This window comes from Aquarana catesbeiana, linkage group LG06, assembly GCF_042186555.1.
Source record: "Aquarana catesbeiana isolate 2022-GZ linkage group LG06, ASM4218655v1, whole genome shotgun sequence".
NCBI classification, from domain to species: domain Eukaryota; kingdom Metazoa; phylum Chordata; class Amphibia; order Anura; family Ranidae; genus Aquarana; species Aquarana catesbeiana.
In genome coordinates, this window is record NC_133329.1 from 302006971 (window position 1) to 302028733 (window position 21763).

General features: G+C 43.5%; 1 long non-coding RNA gene across 1 annotated transcript in view; it reads right to left on the reverse strand.

Annotated features, from left to right (window-relative positions):
• The window catches only part of LOC141147767 (uncharacterized), a 41874-nt gene extending 22385 nt beyond the window's left edge, over nucleotides 1-19489 (reverse strand). The window contains exon 1 of the long non-coding RNA XR_012245128.1: nucleotides 19088-19489. This is a non-coding gene — a long non-coding RNA (uncharacterized lncRNA). The remainder of the gene's footprint in view (nucleotides 1-19087) is intronic.
• Nucleotides 19490-21763: the final 2274 nt, after the last annotated feature.

A 21763-nucleotide genomic window follows, 5' to 3' on the forward strand; every position in this document is an offset into this window, starting at 1 on the left:
CTAATCTCTTTAGACAGCCTAGATGACTCAGACATGACAGTTCAGAAAATCCAATCAACATTATCACAATCAACATAGACTCTTCTTCACACAATAGCAGAGTTAATTAACACAAATAACAATGGGGATCTAATGACTCTTAGATCCCATAGTAGACTTATTTACAATACACATTTTAGCAGACAATAGACAGACAGGTGTTGGAATTTACATTAGCATCTCCTAACAGTATCTGTCCCAGCATTATGAATCAGCCACTATTCCAATATGGCAAATCCAGGGTCCCCAGAGTCTGTGTGTCCTGGGGGACCAGGACCCGAATCCACAGTAACACCACCTCAAGGGTCCCCAGGCATACAGCTCACAAAGAGCACCGTTCCCCCAAATGCAAGGGCCCCCGATCGATCGGCAAGAGGCTAGCATACAGTCCCCTCCAAAAGTCTCTCTCCCGGCTAGGTCTGTCACAGGTTATCTTAGCTCTATGAGCAACCATCAACATGTGCAGAAAGTGCTGTGTGCAACTTCCCAAACGATAGTCAAAAGATAATCAAACTTCCCAAACGATAGTCAAAAATCAGAGTTCTTTTAAGCTGATCAGAGTGAAATAAGAAAGACAAAGCTACCTGTCAATCTTCATGTTTCTTCTCGGGACCACTGGATGAGGGGTCCTGCTGTATGCATTTAGTGTGACATACTTACCCCCTCAGCCGGATTTGAGCGTTCTTACCAGCCTCTCACTCATCTGGGGAATTGTTTTCAGCTTTGCGGTCCTCCGCTACCCCACCAGTAATGTCCCTGACACCTCCCTGGTGCGAATGGCAAATAGGTAGCGGGATGGCAGGATCGTAAGCTCTATATTGGTATCAGACTCCGGGTAAAGGCATATCTCAGCGTCAGCCTCGAGGGATTGCAGTGCGCCATCAGGGGCTCACTTCAGCGTGTCTCCCTGCAACCTGGGCAGCCGCTCTCCTCACTTGCTCCAAGCATGTCCCGGAGACGCCTTGCTTCAGTTAAGGGTGTCCGAAAGGTATGGGTCAAAGGCAACGGGTCGGAGGGCCCGCAGGAGACCTAGGGGTGGACGATCCACATCTAGCCTACCGCCAGAGCCAGGATCACAGGGGGAGAGGTGCCAGGCATCCCAGGGCTAGCGTCGGATCCAACTAGACGCCCACATCAAGCTCCTCCTCCCCACATGTTTTTTTCTTCCCTATTGTTTCTGTTAGCGGGTTATAACACCCTCCTGACAGAACAAGACAGAAAAAAAAAAATAAATGTGTGTGCTGTATTGAATTTATTTCTTGAAATTTCTGTTGGTAGGATGCTAACCCCCCCAACAGAAATCGTGTACAGATAGATCTGAAGTGTAGGATGTTGTTATTTTGTCTTCTATTAGGCTCTTCTGTGATGGGATGGCTGTCCATCCCCTCCGGGTGGAGACAAGAATTTCCTGCGGGCAGAGTATCCATCTCAAGGGAGAGATGCTCTGGCTCAAATGTGTATATGTATGTGTTATTGTTAGCTGCAGGGACCTGCCTTATTAGTTACACATGCCTTATTTGCTCTGTACAGATGTAAATATCTACCAGAAGTTTATATATATTCTTGTACGTAATTTATTTGTACAGTTCCCCATCCAAGTTGTTTCCCTTTCTCCCTTCCATTTTATCTTAGCCATTTTTGTAAATTTCCTAGCTGAGAGACCAGCTGGATTTTGGTGGGGGGTGAATGTAGCACCCTCTACTTAGGTAGGTGCTAGAGGTTAGGATTTTTGTGAGTGCAGGTAAATTTAGGCAGGCCTAAATGTGACTCACATACAGCATCACTCCACTGTCACCTCCCTCTTTCTTCTGGAGGATTCTAGAAGAAGAGGAGGGGAAGAGGGGTAGGGCTGTCTGGGGTGTCTCAGTGAGCCCTGACCAATCCCCAACTAGGATTGGCAGAGGGCAGGCCTCCTTGAAATACCCAGGGTCAGCCCAGCTGGGGAGAAGGTGTTGGGTGGAAGAACAAAGGATGAAGTACTAGGCAGTCGGGGCCTTTGAGGGAGCTTCCCTGTCTGGGGGGGTGACCTTGGGTCTGGGACTCAGGTGCAGGACGGATCCCTTCAAGAACTCATGAAGGGTCTAAACAGGACGCACAGAGAGGAGACAGAGAGGACAGCAGGAGCTAGTACTGCTGGGCAAGTTTTCAGGAGGGAACCACCAGTTTGCAGCCAGGGGGGCTGGTGACTGACATGTGCAGTCGGGATGACTGGAGAGGACTGAGAGGAAACAGTCAGAGTTGGGTGTGTAGCCAGTGAGGATTGCAATGTCACAGGCAGTGAAGTCAGGCAGCTGCAGCCAGGAGGGCTGGCAGGGCCTGAAGAGGACTTACTAGGAGCAGTAGTCCACCATAGGACAGCTAACACCAAAGACTTCCTATTTCTAATTCTTGCTACATTAAAGAGACCCGCGGTCCCCGTCTGCAAAAGGCATTTGCTGTGGTCTGACTGAGTCAGAGTTGGGCCTAACCATGTGCTAGCTGTGCTTGAAGTTAAGTGTTGTGCAAGAGAGAGAGAGAGAGAGAGAGAGACAGTCTGCAAGCAAGAGATGTGCTGGAGGAGACTGGAGTAAGCCAAGTGTATATAGTTGTCCCAACTGATTGATATACAATGAACCAATTGCTTGTTCTACTGGGCATCCCATATATTCCTATCCCTATTCAAGTTCAAATCCCTCAATAAAAATACAAAAGAAGCACATGGACTGTTCATTGTCTCAAAGGTGAATGGAAAGTGGATGCCGGGCTGGGCAGATTGACAGGTGGGCCACATCACTTAGAAGCCCCTACAGGGCTACCACTACACTTGTTTTCTACAGAGCCCATGGAGTTAATTTTTCTACTCAATTAAAGCAGAAAGAGAACTACCGATGAAATGAGTCTAATTGAATATCTGCTACATCGAGGAACATTAGCAAATTCTGTCCAGTCAATCTTGAATATATATTACTGTCTTTTCTTTGAAAATTTTCAAGGATGGTCTGAACTCTGAAGCACATCCTTCCTGGCCTTAGATGGAATTATCAAAGCTCAGTGTTATTTCCTTTTGTAATGCTTATATTTTCAACCTCTACTTTCTTCAGTAAAGGCAAAAAAAAAAATGAGCAAATGCGCAACAAAGTACTGTAATTGTATACAAGAATCATTTTATTGACCAATGGGCTACAGTAATGATAAGATCCAGGACTGTCATAATGAAGTATGGTAGTTAGAATTTATCAAATAAGATTTAGATGAAATTACAGGATCAAGGGGAACTCTTTAGGATCTGTTCTCTTATATTGATATGCTAGTAGTTTTTAAACAGGTAAATCAGTATTAAACGCAAAAGCAAACATGTATTGTAGTACCAATTCTTAGATGTGTTGGCTGTATTTCCTTTTTTAGGTTTTCTTCTATTTTCATCTGGTGATCCAGCCAGCATGTTTGTTGTTTTTTAACATTAAATACTCTCTTGCAGTTACAGGGATGAGAGAGACCATTTAACACTGACAGACGGATTGGCACTTATCCCAAAAGGAAAAAAAAACTGTTGGTGTAACTCAGGGGTGCCCAGACTTTTGAGGAGCGAGGGCCACTTTAGCGATTTGGTAACTGTTCGCGGGCAACAATGAGTGTAGTGGGCAGATGACAGGTCCATGTCAACTCTGCATATGCAGAGCAGACAGGGACACAGCCTGCTCTGCTCTATGGGCCCTCAGATCTGATCCGCCCAGACTGATGGGGACGGATCCCCTTCTGTTTTTTTAAGTGGATTGGATTGGAGATAGGCGGGTGTAAACAAACACAAGTCCGTTTACATCTGCCGCTCTATGGAGGGGAATGGAGGGTCCGATTGGGTCTGCCTGAAAAATGGACAGGCGGACCCTATATGATCGATCGTGTTAAAGGGGCTTAAGGCAATCTCGGAGCACCCAATAAAAGGACAGTATGCAACCAGTTTAAACTACGTGGCATGTTCACCAAAGCCCAGGAGCCTGGCGGACAAGATGGGTAAACTAGAGATACTGTTGAACGAGGAGGATTTAGATTTTGTGGGAATTTTAGAGACCTGGTTCAACAGCTCTCATGATTGGCTGGCAAACATTCAATGGTATTCCCTTTATCGCAGGGATAGAGAGGGTAAAAAAAGGGGGAGGGGTATGCTTATATATCAAGAATAATGTACAAGTGAATGTGAGATATGACATCAATAAGGGAGCTAGAGAGGAGGTGGAATCCTTATGGGTAGAGCTTCAAAGGGATGAAGCTAAGGGGAAATTAATACTGGGAGTATGCTATTGGCCCCCTAGCCTGAGAGAGGAGGGGACGGACCTCCTATCACAATTTGGATTAGCAGCAAGGATGGGAAGTGTTATCATAATGGGGGATTTTAATTATCCAGATATTGACTGGGTAGAGGGAACCATGCATGTCTAATGCCGCGTACAAACGAGCGGACGTTCCGGCAGACTTGGTCCGGCGGACGGGACTCCGTCGCACAATTCGATGGTGTGTGGGCTCCAGCTGACTTTTTTTCCCCAAAAGTCAGACGGACTCGGTTTTCTAGCGTGCAAAACGTACGGACCAAAAATGACGCATGCTCTGAAGCAAGTACAAGACGGAAGCACTCGGTCTGGTAAAACTAGCCTTCATATTGAAGCTAGCACATTCCTCACGCTGCTAATTCAGTGATCTTTTAATACAGCGAATTCTTTTTTTCTTTATAATGCTAGAAGAATGAAGTTGTTTTTCTGCTTATATTCACATAGAGTTCTCACAAACTTCTTTCTTCATTATGTATCCTCATGTCATGACTAATATTCTAGTTTTTGAAAGCCAGATCTGCATAAATAATGTTTACAATTCTTTTTAGACTCATCTTTTAGAATTTTATATTTCAACAATATATATTTTCCAATTTCTTAAAAATTTTAAAAAATTCTCGTGATTTCCATTTTATATTTTTTTTGTATTTTCAAGTTACTACAATAATATTATTATCTTGTATTTTTTATAAACCTTAATGAGGTTGGTGTCCCTTGTTAATTAGACAAAAGGCAAATTCATTTAGCACTACTAGCAAAAGTGCTGTGGATCCGAGGGGCATATGCAAGGAAACTAAAAAAACCCAGCATTTTAGCTTGCACCTGATTGGATGATAAAATCAGCAGAGCTTCCCCTCATTTCAGATCTTCCCCTCACATTTACAGCGACTGCACTTCCAACAAGTGCACTTGCAGTGCAATTTCAAGTGCACTTTGCACTTGTAGTTTGCACTTGTATTGCGAAATGAATTTGCCTTTTGTAAATAACTTCCATAGTCTTTTAGACATGTACCTGCCTACTCACAAACAAACTGTCCTTTTGGAATAAAAACACATATAACATTTTTTTGTGTAAAGAAAATAGCCATTTATTCTGGTTAACAAAATAAAGAGGAAGGCAACACTGGAGACACTTTTGGAATTTGTGAATCCTTTTGTCCACCAGGGCACACATCAAGTTATTGGAAAACAAAATTGGGATCTTGCGGAGTCAAAATAATAGGGAGTACAATCTGCGTATTCTGTCAGACCAGAATGAAGCCAGGCAATCACTTTCGACTCTTCCGTAGAGCCTTCACTCCATGCTGCCCTGCAGCCTTCCCTCCACTCTTCTCTGCAGCCTTCCTTGGAGGCTGTGCCTCTGGTGGTGTACTTGTGGCAGGAGGAGAATGAGTAGGGGCTTCATTATAAATATGGCTTGTTTTAGTAAGCTGGCCCCACAACCCCTTCTGAAGGGCCTCAGAAAAAAGCCCCTCACAGAGGAGGCGTTGGTCCTTCTCCAGTTCCATCAACTTGGTGGCCAAATATGTACCATAGGCCTCTTCAGCATTGGGAGGGGGGGGGGGGGTCACTGATGATTTTGGTTGCTTCCTGAATGAGGGCAAGTAATTGCTCCTCTATTCTGGTCATCTTCCTAGGCCTATTGGTGGGAAGGCGGAGGGGAGGCACCTGGCATTCTGTGAGGCTCCTACTGGGCCCAGCCACCTCCTGCCTGCCACTGGGCACAGCCTCCTCCTCTCTACCACTGGGCACGGCCTCCTCCTGGCTGAGCTCATCCTGTGTATAAAAAAGGGGACATAGTATTTTTGGCTTCATCAATCACACACAATTTTCAGCTCATGACTTGCAAATTTAATTTTAAACAATTGAAAAGGCTATCATTTTGACCCCACCATTTTTCTAGCCGTTCACCAATATTTGAACAACATTTTTGGGCACTTCAGTCTAGTGATATGTATACATAATAATATTTGTAAGCAAATCAAACATTTTAGTTTATATCGTTAAGATTCAGACAATCAATAATTACAAAACAAAAAGTATACCTGGCTCGCATCCACTTCTTCAAGGACGAAAGGGCCCTGTTTTTCCTGGGATGCCTCAGCTGGGGTGGAGGGAAGGCAGGAGGGAAGGGTGGAGGGAAGGGTCCAAAGCGATTGCCTGGCTTCTGTCTGGTCATCCAGAAAACACAGTTTTGGGTAGTACCACAGCTTGGGGACATAAACCTTGTCTGCTGCTGCTCCTAATTTGACGGTCTCCTGTATCTTCTTGTGCTCCCGCCTGTACATATTCCGCAAGATCCCAATTTTATTGTCCACTAACCTAATGTCTGCCTGGGGGACTCAAGTCTTTACAAACTCCAGAAGTATCCCCAGTGTTGCCTGCCTTGCTTATTGAAATACAAGGGGTGCTTGACCTCCCACAGGTTTCGGTTAGCTTCATATAGGTCAATAAAATGACTCAAAAAATCTTCCTCCTTTAAAGGGATTTATTTTTTGTGAAGACAATACACAAGAGAAAAACAGTAATGTCAGTCCAAACTCCCAGTATTATCTTCATCCCAATATAGGGCGCGCACACACACGCGTCTAAATCTTACCTTCATTTATGACGCTCGCTACTCCTGTTCGAACATACGTAGGGCAGCGCACTAACTTTATATACACTGAGCATGTGTCATGCTCCGCCTGCGTTGCCCGCGCCGCCCGCCCCTGACGTTCTTTATGACGAAGTTTCCCCACCCCTTCTCTGTTCGTTGTGCAGTGGGAGTATATAGTTAAAGATGGCAGAGACATTCTCAGGAACTAGCGAGGAGGAAAGCCAGAGCCCCAAACATCCAGATCCAGGAGGAGATATAAGGCCACCAACATGGCCTTTGAAGAAATGGTGGAGATGCTGGCTATATTGAGGAGGGAGGACTATGATGGCAAAAATGGTCCGTACACCAGACCCAATTTGTGGAAGGCCCATATAATGTCCTCAGTTGTTACCTCTCTGGAGCAGCAATTTGGGATACAACGGGCTAAAGAACAATTGAGAAAGCACTGGTCTGACCTAAAAATGAGGGAGCAGGAACAATATCGCAGAATCAAGAAGGTGCTTAAAAAAAAGTAAGTACTTCGTGTAAGTCGTGTGTTCTTATTGAGCTACTTAACTTGCATGCTGATCCATATATGCTTTTCGTTTATACTGTTGAACAATGCGATCGTTCATAAATATCGTTCTTTTGAAAATACATATGATTCTAACTAAATGTCGTTAGTTTGCCAAGAAATACTTACAAGAAATGTACAAGAAATGTTGTTAGCAAGAAAAGGTACAGGGCTCTACCTACATTTTGGTCTTGATAATTTGTCTTATTAAAAGAAGTTTAGGATATTGTTGTGTAGATGTGTTTGAAACTGGAATGCTTTGAAAAAACGATTCAGTGTAATGTAAGGAGAGGACACAGCAGCTGTTTCCACATCTGGACTCTAGGAGCGCTAGTGTACTGTGGGACACCAGAGAAATATTTTTAGGGTAATCCACACAGGGGCTCCAGGGGATACTTGAGGTGTCTCCATCTGTGAAACTTGGCCAAAAAAGGTAAGTATTGCAGTTTGGTTAAAAGGGAATTTTAATCATGTCTTAAAATTGGATCTTTTCACAAATGGACAATTGTACACCACTTCAAAGCAAGGTTTCATATTGCTATTTCTGTATTCTAATATCAGTGTGCTAAGTATACCTTTTTTTTTTATTCTCATAGGGGAGAAAAGACTCAGACAACAGTCAGAGGATCCCAGGACCCCCCAAACTCACCAGCCTGATTGGGTAATTAGCCCAAGCCCAAGCCCACCCGAGGATCTTGAGGAAGGAGAGGTGGAGGAAGTGGGCAAAATTTGCACCCCGCCAGGTGAGTGTCTGACACCCCAGCTTAAGGTAATCTATTTATGCCTGCATATTTCTAAATACATATTTTTTCTCAAATTTTAGGTGATGTTCTGGTTGTGGAAGGCCAAGAGGTGGACCCATTTAGCACAGACAGTGCACAAAGACTTATTGAGCAGATAATGGTCTGGAATGGCCACATTGATGCAATGCGCAATCAACTAGACAGCCTGAAAAATCAGCTGGACAGCATGCAACAGGAAATGAAGAACATGATTGATGTTTTGGGGAGAATATAATCATTTTTCCCTAAAACATCAATCATGTTCTTCATTTCAGTTTGAAATGTGAACATTGTTATGTTTTTCTAGTTTTAAAATAGAAAAAGCCAAATTTTGCAGCTGCACATGGTGTGTCAACATGTGCTATCTGCCATCAGGGGATCTCAATAATGCCAGTTTGTGAGAGGAAGGGATTGCACCCACAAAACATGTCCATTGATCCCCCATGATGGGAGATAGCACATGTTGACATTACCCATTTGGACTCCCAATTTGTGTGCATCTGCCAAATTTGGCTTTTACATTGTTACATCACCAGCACATTTTATTACATATTGAACTTTGTAAGTAAAATGCACATGTTTGAATGTGCGCACATTAAAAATTTTAAACGACAACAATGTGTGTGGCTTCTTCTTTCAATACTCAATACCAGTTTAGGAATTCATTTTGTGTTTACACTGATAAAGGGCCTTATTTACTAAAGGGAAATGCACTTGGCACTACAAGTGCACTAGGAGAACCTAGGAGACAGCCAAAAATGAAAGCAAACAAGAATAAAAACAAGAGATTTTATCGTAAATACATTTTTAAAATTGTTTTAAAGTTTAAATATGTTCTGGCATTGCAATGGCCCCCCTACCATTAAAATAATTGACATATCTGTCCCGCACTTGACAGCGGTTTGGGGGGCCAAGCCAGTACGGCCAGTATCCAGATTCTGCACTAAGTCCGGCCTCAGGCCCAACAGAAGTTATATAGGTTTGTGAATGTCTTCTTAAAAAATTATGTAGTACACAACAAGATATTATGATATGATTTGTTTTATAGTCCGCCATATTGATGGCTGAGAGAAACAAACGGAATCGGCTGGCCATATTCCCGAAGGCATTCTCCAAAACTCTTCTTGCTCTGGCCAGCCGGTAGTTAAATACCCTCCTCTCAGGTGTGAGGGTCCTTTGGGGAAACGGCCTCATGAGGTGCTCGCCAAGACCGAAGGCTTCATCTGCCATAAAAAAAGAGGGGAGTCCCTCAATGTTCTCAGCATCAGGCATTTGCGAGAACTGGTCATGCTGGCGCAGCCAATTCTTCATCCATGAACTCCTCCTCACCCTGTTCATGGACTGGGCTCGGGTCAAAGTATGAACCCTAACACCAAGCCCCCACACAGCACGAACTCGAGAATGAGTACGTCCAGCACCATGGCTTCAAAACGGTCGGCTGGTCAAACAAACAAACTTAAACAAATGCACTGAAGAACAGCAAGGCCTATGAAGAGCGACCTGAAGGTCAGAAACGAGCGGACCAGAACGGCCTGCTATACAGGTTACAAACTGACCAACACGCACTGAAAACCAGATACAAACCTCACAAGCACAAACTGAACCGCAGAAAACAAGCGAAATAAGCTGAAGTCTGAAAAGCACGAATCGTCTCTAACCAAACTTCTACTAACACGCGGTAAACACGAGATTAGCAGAAGGAGCCCAAAGGGTGGCATACTGGGGCTTGAACTTCCTTTTTCTAGTCCCGTCGTACGTGCTGTACATCACCACGTTCAAAACCACCGGACTTTTGGAGTGATTGTGTGTGTCCAAGACCGTTCGTTTGTAAGTCTGGTGGACCTACGCTACAAAGTCCGTTGGAAAGACCATCGGACCTAGTCCGTCAAAGTCTGCTCGTGCGCATTAGGCTCCCCAGTTCCTAAATGTCTTGCAGAACAATTTCTTGGGTCAGATGGTAGACGAGCCAACTAGAAACAAGGCGTTACTAGATCTACTGATTACCAACAATACAGACCTGATGGATGTAGAAATGTGGGGCAATTTAGGAAACAGTGATCACAGGTCAATTGGCTTCAGTATAAATCACACAAATAGGAAACAGAAGGGGAAAACAAAGACACTGAATTTCAAAAGAGCCAAGTTCTCTAAACTACGAACCTTGCTAGAAGATATAAATTGGGATAAAATCTTAGCAACAAAGGACATGGAGGAGAGATGAGTTTGCTTTAAGAGCATATTAAAAAAGGGCATTAGCCAGTGCATCCCATTGGGAAATAAATTTAAAAGAGCGAACAAAAGTCCTGGATGGCTTAATGTAAAAATGCATATAAAAGCAAAGAAGAAGGCCTTCAAAATATACAAGGCTGAGGGATCATCATCAGCGTTCAGACTTTACAAAGAATGCAACAAGATATGTAAGGGTGCAAATAGGGCGGCTAAGATAGAATACGAAAGACACAGAGGAGGAGAGCAAAAAAAATCCCAAGAAATTTTTTAAGTATATAAACAGTAAAAAAGGGAGGACAGGCCATATAGGCCCCATAAAGAATGAGGAGGGACATCTGGGTGCAAAAGAAGGGGAGATGGTATTGAATGTATTTTTCTCCTCAGTCTTCACGAGGGAATGGGGGGACTTCAGTAACCAAAACTGCAGTGTTTGTCCTCATGACACATCACAGGAAACACCCTCATGGCTAACAGAGGATAGAATTAGAAATAGACTTGGGAAACTTAACAATAATAAATCACTGGGACCAGATGGCTTGCACCTAAGGGTACTTAGGGAACTCAGTCAAGTAATTGCCAGGCCATTATTCCTAATTTTTACTGACAGTCTACTGACCGGAATGGTGCCAGCGGATTGGAGAAAAGCTAATGTAGCACCAATATTTAAAAAGGGCCCAAAATACATCCCTGGGAATTATAGACCAGTTAGCCTAACATCAATAGAATGCAAGCTCTTGGAGAGGTTAATAAGGGACTATATACAAGATTTTAGTAATGAAAATGGTATCATTAGCAGTAATCAGCATAGATTCATGAAGCATTGTTCTTTGCTGGGACCAGTCAGATTTAATTTGTTCATAAACTACCTGGAGGATGAGGTAAATGGCTCAATCTCTGTATTTGCAGATGACACTAAGCTAAGCAGGGCAATAACTTCTTCGCAGGATGTTGAAACCTTGCAAGAAGATCTGAACAAACTAATGGGGTGGGCAACCACATGGCAAATGAGGTTTAATGTAGAAAAATGTAAAATAATGCATTTGGGTGGCAAAAATAGGAATGCAATCTACTCACTAGGGGATGAACCGCTGGGGGAATCTAGGATGGAAAAGGACCTGGGGGTCCTAGCAGATGATAGGCTCAGCAATACAGGCAATGCCAAGCTGCTGCTAACAAAGCAAACGGAATATTGGCATGGATTAAAAAGGGGATTAACTCCAGGGATAAAGCAATAATTCTCCCACTCTATAAGACTCTGGTCCAGCCGCACCTAGAGTAGGCTGTCCAGTTCTGGGCACCAGTCCTTAGGAAGGATGTACTGGAAATGGAGTGAGTACAAAGAAGGGCAACAAAGTTAATAAAGCGTCTGGAGGATATTAGTTATGAAGAAAGGTTGCGAGCACTGAACTTATTCTCTCTGGAGAAGAGATGCTTGAGGGAGGGTATGATTTCAATGTACAGATACCATACTGGTGACCCCACAATAGGGATAAAACTTTTTCACGGAAGGAAGTTTAACCACTTCAGCCCTGGAAGAATTGGCCCCTTAATGACCAGAGCACATTTTACAATTTGGCACTGTGCTGCTTTAACTGGTAATTGCGTGGTCATGCAATGCTGTACCCAAACGAAATTTGCGTCCTTTTTTTCCCACAGAATGAGGGAGTTGGGGTGCAAGGGCAATTGCTGCTACTGACCTACGCATGTCCATGCCTGAAAAGTGGTTTTGGACTATCTCAGTACTTGATAATTAATAACAATTGATTGATAATAAAAAATATATAAAGTTTAATGCATATAATACATAAATATACAAACAGTGTGTCTGCGTACCTATCGTCAGAGTGGATGTACCTCTCCCAACCACCTAGGTAAAGATTTGCATAAGCTGGGGCTCAAGATGTCCCCATGGCAACTCCTTGAGTCTGCAAGAACAGCTGGTCATTGAAAGTAAAATAATTTTTGGTCAAGATGAACTGTAATAGTGCAAGAATAAAGTGGTTGAGAGGCCATGTAGTGGTATCTTGTTCAAATAGAAAGGATCCAGCCATCCGTACACCCCGCTCGTGGGGGATACTGGAGTAAAGAGCCTTAATATCAACTGCCACGAGCAGGGCATCAGGAAGGATCTGGATCCCCTCTAAAGTCTGCGGTGTCCCTGATGTATGAAGGAAGGCTGCGTACGTGGGGCATCAAAAATGCATCAAAAAATTTGCTTGCGTTGTCAGTTAAGGAGCCTATCCCAGAAACTATAGGTCTCCCTGGAGGGACATTTTTGTGAGTTTTGGGGAGGGAATAAAAGGTGGGAACACGAGGAAATTTGGGGACCAAGAACTCGAGAGTATCCTTGTCAATGAGACCTGAAAAGAAGGCCTCAGTGCAAAGGATCTGGAGTTCCTGGGCAAAGAAAGACACATGGGATTGAGAAACGGGTTGATACCAATTGTGATTGTTAAGAATAGTCAAACACATGGATTGATATTGATTATGCGTCATTAGGACGATGTTGCCGCCTTTATCTGACTGTTTGATGACAACGTCAGAACATCTTTGCAGAGATTTAAGTGCTTTAGTTTGGCTATGATCAAGATTGGAGGGAAAGTCAGACCAGTGTTGCTTTTTAAGGTCTCTGATGGTAGCTTGAAGGAATGCCCAGATCTCAGAGCAAGTATTTAAGTCCGGGAATCTACGTGAACGTAACCGAAAAGGTTTAGGTAATGATGCACTGTTGGAGGTGGAAGTGTGGCAAGGTGCAGTAGAGTGAGTGCTCTGAGAGGGAACAATGTGAGATGGGGTACTCTGAGGAGGAGTAGTCTGACGGGAGGTACTCTGGAGGCGAGTACCCTAAGAAGGGCCAGGGTCCTCGACAGCTCCCTCATCATAAAGGAGCATGAGGTCACGAAGCGCTCGGAACTCCTCCATACTGAAGTGCCTGGTACGCTCCGTGAGCTCACGCTCTAGATTTAAATTAGTGCGATCAGTGTCGAAAATAAACCTAAAAGTAGGATTGCGTGTGAATTAGTACAAATCCTTGATGGTCTCAGTGACTTTGAGAGCATCCAGGGGGCAGAAACTTAAACCTAATTGAAGCAACAAGGTTTCCTCGTCGGTCAACCGGTAAGGAGTGAGGTTTATAATGTTGAAGTTGGTGTCATGGTGGGAATGTTGTTTGGAGGTTTTGTGGGTTTTAGTACAAATGTGTCTAGAATCCCCTGCTGTTGTTTCTTGAGGTCTAAAACAATTTGGTCTTCATTGACCTTAGTATATTTATTTGTCATAAGGGCCGAGTTGAGAACTTTTGGGTTAGTGCCGTGTAAGGTAGAGTGACTAACAGCCCCTTCCAGAGAGGTAGTAGTATCTGTTGGAATTGGTGTAGGAAGTGCACATGCAGTTTAGGGACTTTTGGGCCTTTTTTGTCCTTCTTAGGGTTGGCTGGTGGAGTACCACCGCCATAGTGTAGTCTTTTCCGTGAGGAATTAGTTGCTGGTGTAACCGTCGAATGGATATTACTTTGGGGGGAAAAGGATGATGATAGGGACGAATCAGATTCGGCTTCCATGGTGGGGTTCCTCGTAGCACTGGCCCGGGGAAAACCCCTCCTGCCCAGATTTCTCCCAGACCATCAGTAGGCATAGCCCTCAGCAAAGGTTATTTTGTCTTTGCTAAATTTGGTTTGCTTTTTAACAATGATATCCTTATTCATTATCTCCAAACGATCTTTGAGCTCTTTCCATTTTTGGTTTTAAAGGTTGTATTGTCTACTAGGTGGGAATAATCCCCCTCTCTTGTCTCCCCCTTCCTCCCTATCTATTTCCCCTGCCCCCCTTTCCCTTTCCCTCGCTGCGGTCCTCCCCCCTTCCTCCATCTTCCCTACCCCCTTTCCCTCCTTTTTCCCTCCCTCTTCTACTTTCTCTTGTTGCTCTTTTCCCTCTCTCCTTCCCCCCTTTCCTTTCCCCCCCTTTACCCTCCCTCTTCTCTTCTCTTCTCTTCTCTTCTCTTCTCTTCTCTTCTCTTCTCTTCTCTTCTCTTCTCTTCTCTTCTCTTCTCTTCTCTTCTCTTCTCTTCTCTTCTCTTCTCTTCTCTTCTCTTCTCTTCTCGTCTTTGTCCATTGACAATGTTAGCTGTGATGAAATGCGTCTGAGGAGGTACGTGCTGACGTCACCACATTGTCTCGTTGAGGAGGACAGGACGCGTTTGCTTATGCCGGCTTAAAATTCTATGCAAGCTTTTTATCGTTTGTATGTAAGTGTAACTCTTTTTATCTAACAAATTGGTGTTGACGGTATTACACTATTGGTCCACATATATCTTTTTTCGGTTATCATCTGACGTTCATTATGGCTCCGGGGGTTCCTTCCCTTATTTTGCTGAGTGATTGATCTGCATCTCATACAAGTCCTCTATCTTAATCCGGCATTCTGTTGGTGTTGCTACTTGCACAGTCTAACCTGACATCTGGTAAGGAGGCTCTCTGTATGGTGACGGCTCCACTTGAATTGTTTTTCCACTGGGTGGATTTTCGTTTTTACTATTTAAAGTTCTTTTTTGCCTAAATCTGGTAAGGAGATCCTTTGTCTGGTGATTGGGCATTTAGTTTCATCCTTTCCACTGGGTGTCTAATTTTTACCTTTTTTCTTACTCTGGCTGTTTACATAACGAATGTCACTATTCTTGGTTTATTTTTGTTTTTATTTTTTACCGTGACGGTATCACGCTATGTATGTTTTTGTTTTTTGCACCTCAATAATTGGCATTTTTGCTAACCCATGCTGAGGAGATGGCGAGGTCTACACTTCATAAAGGACCGACCATCAACTGTCTAATTTGGCTTACTGTTTGGTAAGCATACATTCTTCATTATTCTTCTGAGAAGACCACATTATTCACCTTGATTGTTGAAGCACCTGTAGTTTCACCTGCACATGTGTATATATTTTTTTGGACTTTAAATAGCGCAATTTTTTCTTCTTTTTTGTTTATTTTTGTGTTTATCCCACTTTATTGCCACTTGGGGATTTGTCCACCCTATTGACACAGTTGATTAGTGCAGTTTTTTCTCTCTTCTATTGAATGTAATACTTTGTTTTAAACCTGTTTGCTGCATTGTTTATGTTATTGTAAATATATCAATTGTTTTTTAGACCACTCCTCCTGAAGAAGTGGTTCTTTACCGCGAAACCGGTTGAGGAACCCTATGTATACCCCTCTCCAACAGAAACCTCACGGGGGAACCCATTAGTAATTTGTTAATTGCGGTGTATACTAGACATGTGCACACTGAAATATTTCGTTTCGGAATTTCGTTTTCGTCCGAAAAATAAATTTATTTAGTTATTCCTGAAATTCGGTTTTCTTTATTTTGTTTTTCGTTAAAAACTTGCATTCTTCTGAAAATCGAAATTAATTAAGGTCGAATCTGTCATTAAAGGCGTATGGTGTCTGTCGAATGTTCAAAGTAGATTTGACGGAGCAGCTAAACTGAACGACGTCGCAATCGTACATTCCGGTCTAATTTTCCGGGATGCATTTGACCGGAAATGTACGATAGCAGCATCGTACAGTTTGTTTAGCTGCTCCATCGAATCTTCTAACTTTCGACAGACATCATAAGCCAAAGATTTACGTTTGCATGTTTTCGTTTCTGTGTCGAATCTTCATCGTTCATGCTCATTGGGCTACTCAGCCCCAGCAGTCAGCCAACCAAACTTTCACATTCGTTTCTCAATCGGAAGTGCGGCCGCAAAATTTGACGCTGTGTCTGGCTTAGAAAGAAAGAGATAATATGGCAATGGCAGCACCAGCAGCAACCCATGAAAGCATAGAGGAGGAAGTTCCTGGGCCTTCTATGGAGGCAGCATCCAAAAATGGGCGCAGGAGGGGGACATAAGCTGCAACCAGCAGGAAGCGTAACCTTATGTGGACTCACATTGAGTCCCAGGTCCTTGTAAGGGAAACGCTTCCTTGCTGGATGCAGCTGTGTGGCCCCTGCTCCAGGGAAACCACTGCGGATTGGAAGCAGGAGAAGTGGGAGGAGATCTCCAGGAAGGTCGAGGAGACCTATCGCCATCGGCAAGACCCGACTGCCTGTCGCAAAAAATTCAGCGACATAAAACGGTAAGTAACGTGTCTGATTATTTATTTTTTTTACATTTTAACCACTTCAGCCTCGGAGGTATGGCTGCCAAATGACCGTGTCACTTTGTGCGATTCGGCACTGTGACGCTTTAACTGACAATTGCGCGGTGGTGTGACGTTGCTCCCAAACAAAATTGACATCCTTTTTTTCCCACAAATAGAGCTTTCTTTTGGTGGTATTTGATCACCTCTGCGGTTTTTATTTACTTTTTGCTATATAAGTATCCCCAACAAATCTATAAAAAACACATTTTTCCCTCAGTTCAGGCCTATATGTATTCTTCTACATATTTTTGGTAACAAAAATTGCAATAAGTGCTTATTGATTGGTTTGTGCAAAAGTTATAGCGTCTACAAAATAGGGATAGTTTTATGGCATTTTTATTAACAATTTTTTTTACTAGTAATGGCGACGATCAGCGATTTTTATTGTGACACATCGAACACTTTTGATGCCATTTCGGGACCATTGTCATTTATACAATGATAAAAGCTCCAAAAATGCACTGATTTTACACACACACATAAACATATATTATTGCTATCACATGTCAGTAAAGTTAAGTGAAATTTTTTTTTAAAAAGGAATAAATAATTTTCAATTTATCCTCCCTCCTGTGAAAAAACAAATTTGCGCATAGGTGTGCCTAGCCTACACATAGTTTGCAGTTGCACATGTTATATATTATCACCACGATCATTTTAAGAGGAATATTTCCATGCGCGTTATTTGTTCTTAGTTAGTTATCACTAAACTGAGCAGTAAGTGCTTTTAAGTTCCACTTGACCTGACCACCTGTAGGTTACGCCCCCTTTCTGACCAGGCCATATTCTGCTATTTTGCAGCTTTAAACTGCACGCTCCTGCGATGTACTACCCAAATGAAATTTATGCTCTTCTCCCCCCCACATATAGAGCTTTTATTGGTGGCATTAGATCACCGCTGGGTTTTACATTTTTTGTTATTGAAGAATAAAAAAGTTAAATATATATATATATATATATATAAAGTGTTACGGTGGCTGGACTTAACCAGCTTGCGGACCCGCCATATGTTTAGTTTAGCTTGTTCACACAAGCGCGTAATAGAAAGGTGGACTGGAGTGGACACAATGGACATTTACTCGGCACAATCCCAATCCTGTCTTTTATTATTTATTGTGCACCAAAAAAGCATACATTTTTCTTACAATAAATTTGGTTAATAAATAAATGTGCAAACCTTGTGCTACATGAAAAAATGTGCCTAATCCAAAAATTCCATTTGCATTGTTTCATTCTACGGGTTTATTCTACATGTGTTTCATGTGTTGATGTCATTTTCAGATTACAATTGTAGTTTAATTGTGGAACCCGTTTCTCTTCCCTTTTTGTTTTGCAGTTCCATAGCGCGTAAGCGCAGGCAGTCGGGGTGCAGAGGAAAGCAGGTACCTCTCCTCCCCCATGAGAAGGAGCTCTTAGCAGCAGTAGGGGAGGATGAGATAAGAAAGCTGCTGGCTCATCAAGGTTGGTGTCAGCATTGCATTGTGTGCAGGACATTTTTTTTGTCAAGCATGCAACGCAACATAGTCATTTACCATGATGTGTTTGATTTTTTTTAAAGATCGTCTCCAGGCCCAGCGCCGCCGAAGGCAGAGGGCAGAGGAGCAGTCCTCCACGTCATCAACGTGCAGTAAGTACTGTAGTAGTGACACTAATACAGTTGTTCCTTTTCCATTTGTCCAGCCTTTCATTGTTGATTCCAGTGTCATTGCTTCTCGCTCATGCAGTGACAGGTAGAGCCTCTGTGACGCTCTGCCAGGTAACGCAAGCGATTGCGTTACTTACGTAATCTGACAGAACGTCGCCGCTCTGAACTGAGGCGCTTGATCAGTGGCGGTGCACCTAGCACTTGCCGGCGCCACTGGAACCAGGACAGGTAAGTGCCTCGTATTTGTTTTTTTTTTATGATTTTTTCTAAATGGTGAATGCATGTCCCTGCCTTAGAGATAAACGTTAGTGACCTGCCCTGTATTGCCATGCTAATGGATAATTAATTTGATCTATTTACACTACAGTATATTTATTTACGTTTATTAACGTTCATCATTTCTCCTTTATAAATAGGTGTCATCCAGTAAAAGGGGGAGACTGAGGAGGAGGCTGAGGCAGCAACGCCCACATTAAGTTAGTATAATCTTGCTGGTATCTGCTGAGTGATCATACATGTTTCAATGTTCTTGTACTAATGTGTGAGATTGTTGTACACTGCAGATTGTAATGTTCTTTTCTATCATTAATCAACAGCTACTGAGGCTGAGCAGGAGGTGGAGGAGACCTGCCCTGTAGAGGCTGCTGGGGATGCAGCAGAACAGCCAGACGCGGCAGATCCAGGGAGTAAGTATAACTTTTTTTTGTATTTTCCAGGCAAATATAGTATTTTAAATATGAAATGCTGATAGCATACCTTGTCTAGAATAGCTTGTGATTTATTCTGCAAGGCTTCGGTTTAGCTGGAATTATTAATTATATTAGTTCCCTGCAGCTGATTCCAGTCTTCCCGTTAGCGTGACCTGTGCTTGTTAATATTTCCTCAATGTCCCTGATCATGCCCCCTTCTTGCTGCAGTTCAGATTCCCAGTCTGAGCCAATCACTGTTAATCATTATAAATAACACAGCAGGCTGGAGGGGGTGTGTCAGAAAAGAATCTCCAGCTATCTCTGGCATGCCCCTAATGCATGCATTAACACTTTTCTCATGATGTTATACCTGTTATACCTCCTAGCCTAGACCAGGAGTGAGTAACCTACCTAGCCTAGAACAGAAGTGGGGCTTATTCAACAATCAGTGGCCTTACAAAATTATCAACTTTAAAAAGTAGCCTGCTATATTTTATTAAACTTTTTATTAGGTCATCCCAAATGCAATGGCTTGAATGGCTTCTCTTTGGTGAGTGTAATGTTAAAAGCTGGTATAGCTGATATGTTTTTCTGCAAGTGCAACTGATCTTCCATATTTGCCAAAGTCAGTCAGTCTGGATGAGGTAGATTAGTTAGCAGTAGCACTTAGGTGTCCATTACACCTTAAGATTTTCGAAGCCGATAAAATCTTTGGGAGATTCCCCTTTACACTGCTCGATGTGTAGAGGGGAATCCTTTTGTACTCTGGCCGGGGAGGACACTCAGCTCCGCCCCGGTCAGAGTACAGTAAAGTAGTACTACACCTTCCTGCACAGCTCTGCAAACTTGGTATGACGCAGCGAATTGACACAGACACCACTATCTCCTACACACAAATTGATTAGGTGCATCTCACTAAATATCAAAATTGGAAAACTGGTATGGAAGTGAAAACATCTCAAGATGTTACAGGATTGTCTACAAGGGCTGGGAGATCTTTGCCTTTATATAATGTTAGGGTGAAGAAGCCATGTGTATTGTATTATCTATCTATCTAATGTATTTTCTTTTCTTCACAGGTGAAGTCTTCACCCTTCAACTGCACCCTGTGGACGAAGGCCTGGACCTGCCCGCGTCTGGTTGGACTGACTGTCCTTCCGAGTCCCCAGTGGTTTCTACAGAGCATGTTCTCCTCCACCCTTCAACATCCCCCCACCTGGACAGTGACACACCCATTGTTGTTGCTGCCTCCTCCCCAGTGCACCCTTCACCCGCTCCAGAACTAGCACACATCCCCCACCCTCCAGAGCCACATGTGACAGATTATCTGCAGTGCATTGTGGAGGTCCAAGAGAGACAATTTGCAGTAACCCGGAGGCTGTGTCGATCTTTGGCCCTCCACAATCGCCGGCAGCTCCGTCACTATGTGGCTCTGGAGAGGTACCAGAGTAGCCTCAGGAGACACCTGGAGGCTACGCGGTACCTTGGTGACCAGTTGGCTGGGATTAATATGTCCCTACAGCGACTGGTCACCAGGTTGGGGGAGAATGTACTTTAATTTTTTTTTTTATTTAATTTTTTGTTTGTTTTGTTTATGTTAAAAATAAAAAAAATTTGTTCAGAAATAATTGTTTTCTTGAGTTTTGCTTTCCTTGTTAGATTTGTGTGATGTTTATCTAAATGAACTAGTCCATATATTGTTACTAACTTACTAGAGGCCTTATAATTGTAGTTTTTCTACATTTAACCATCAGGCTGAACTTAGAAAATTGATGAGATTTCTCTCTACACTATTTCAATGTGCAAAGGGTAATCCCATGTATTGTGTCCAGTCACGCCGTTCAGCTTTCCCTCCACCAGAATACACAGCAGATAGTTACAGCAGGGGTTACTATACAGTCCTCAACAGTTCACAGGACATAGGTTGCAGGCTTGCAATCATGAGGGCAACAGTTAACCGGACAGAGGTTCACAGGCTAACGCAATCACAAGGGGCAACAGTTCAAAGGGCAGTGTCATGGTTATGCAATAGAGTTTGTCTGTCAGCATACCTGTCTCCATGTGTTCATCTCTAGAGACCAGCTGACCCTCACCTGACTGCTTTTGTAAGCTCTCCTCTAGCATGGCTCCACCCCAGCTCCTATCAGGGAACCCTATATTAACCTGTGCACTGCAAGCCAGCAGCCATCAACCATTGTATGTTAGCTTTCATGTGTACTGGCTGTGTTTCCTCCGTCTGATTCCAGTTCAACGACTTTGGCCTGTTCTCTACTATTCCTGTCTGCTCGTGACCCTGACCTTTGGCGTGTCCCTGACCATCCCTGTTTGCCTGTGACCCTGAACCTTGGCGTGTACTCTGTTGTCCTTGTCTGCTTGTGGCCCCGACCTTGGCTTATCTCTTACTTGCTTGTTGTTCCAGCCTGCTGCCTCTTTCCTCTTCTCCTGTAGTCTACCGCGAGCATGAGCTGTGAGACCCTGGGGGCCGCGACCTGGAGCCAGACTGCAGCGCATCCTCACCACTAGAGGCTCTGGTGAACACCTGCTGGCTCTTAGACTCCGCGCCCTGGGGAATCTATGCTCTAGCTCCCAGTGGGATCTGTGTTAGTGATCCAGTAGACCTGCTTCCTGAACCTCCCAGGGTTCAATCCACAGCAGTCAGTCCTAGGGTCCACTACCTAGCGGTGCACTTCCGATTCCTACAGAGTGCATCTGTCACCTAGCCTCAAGGTGACCTGACAGGCAG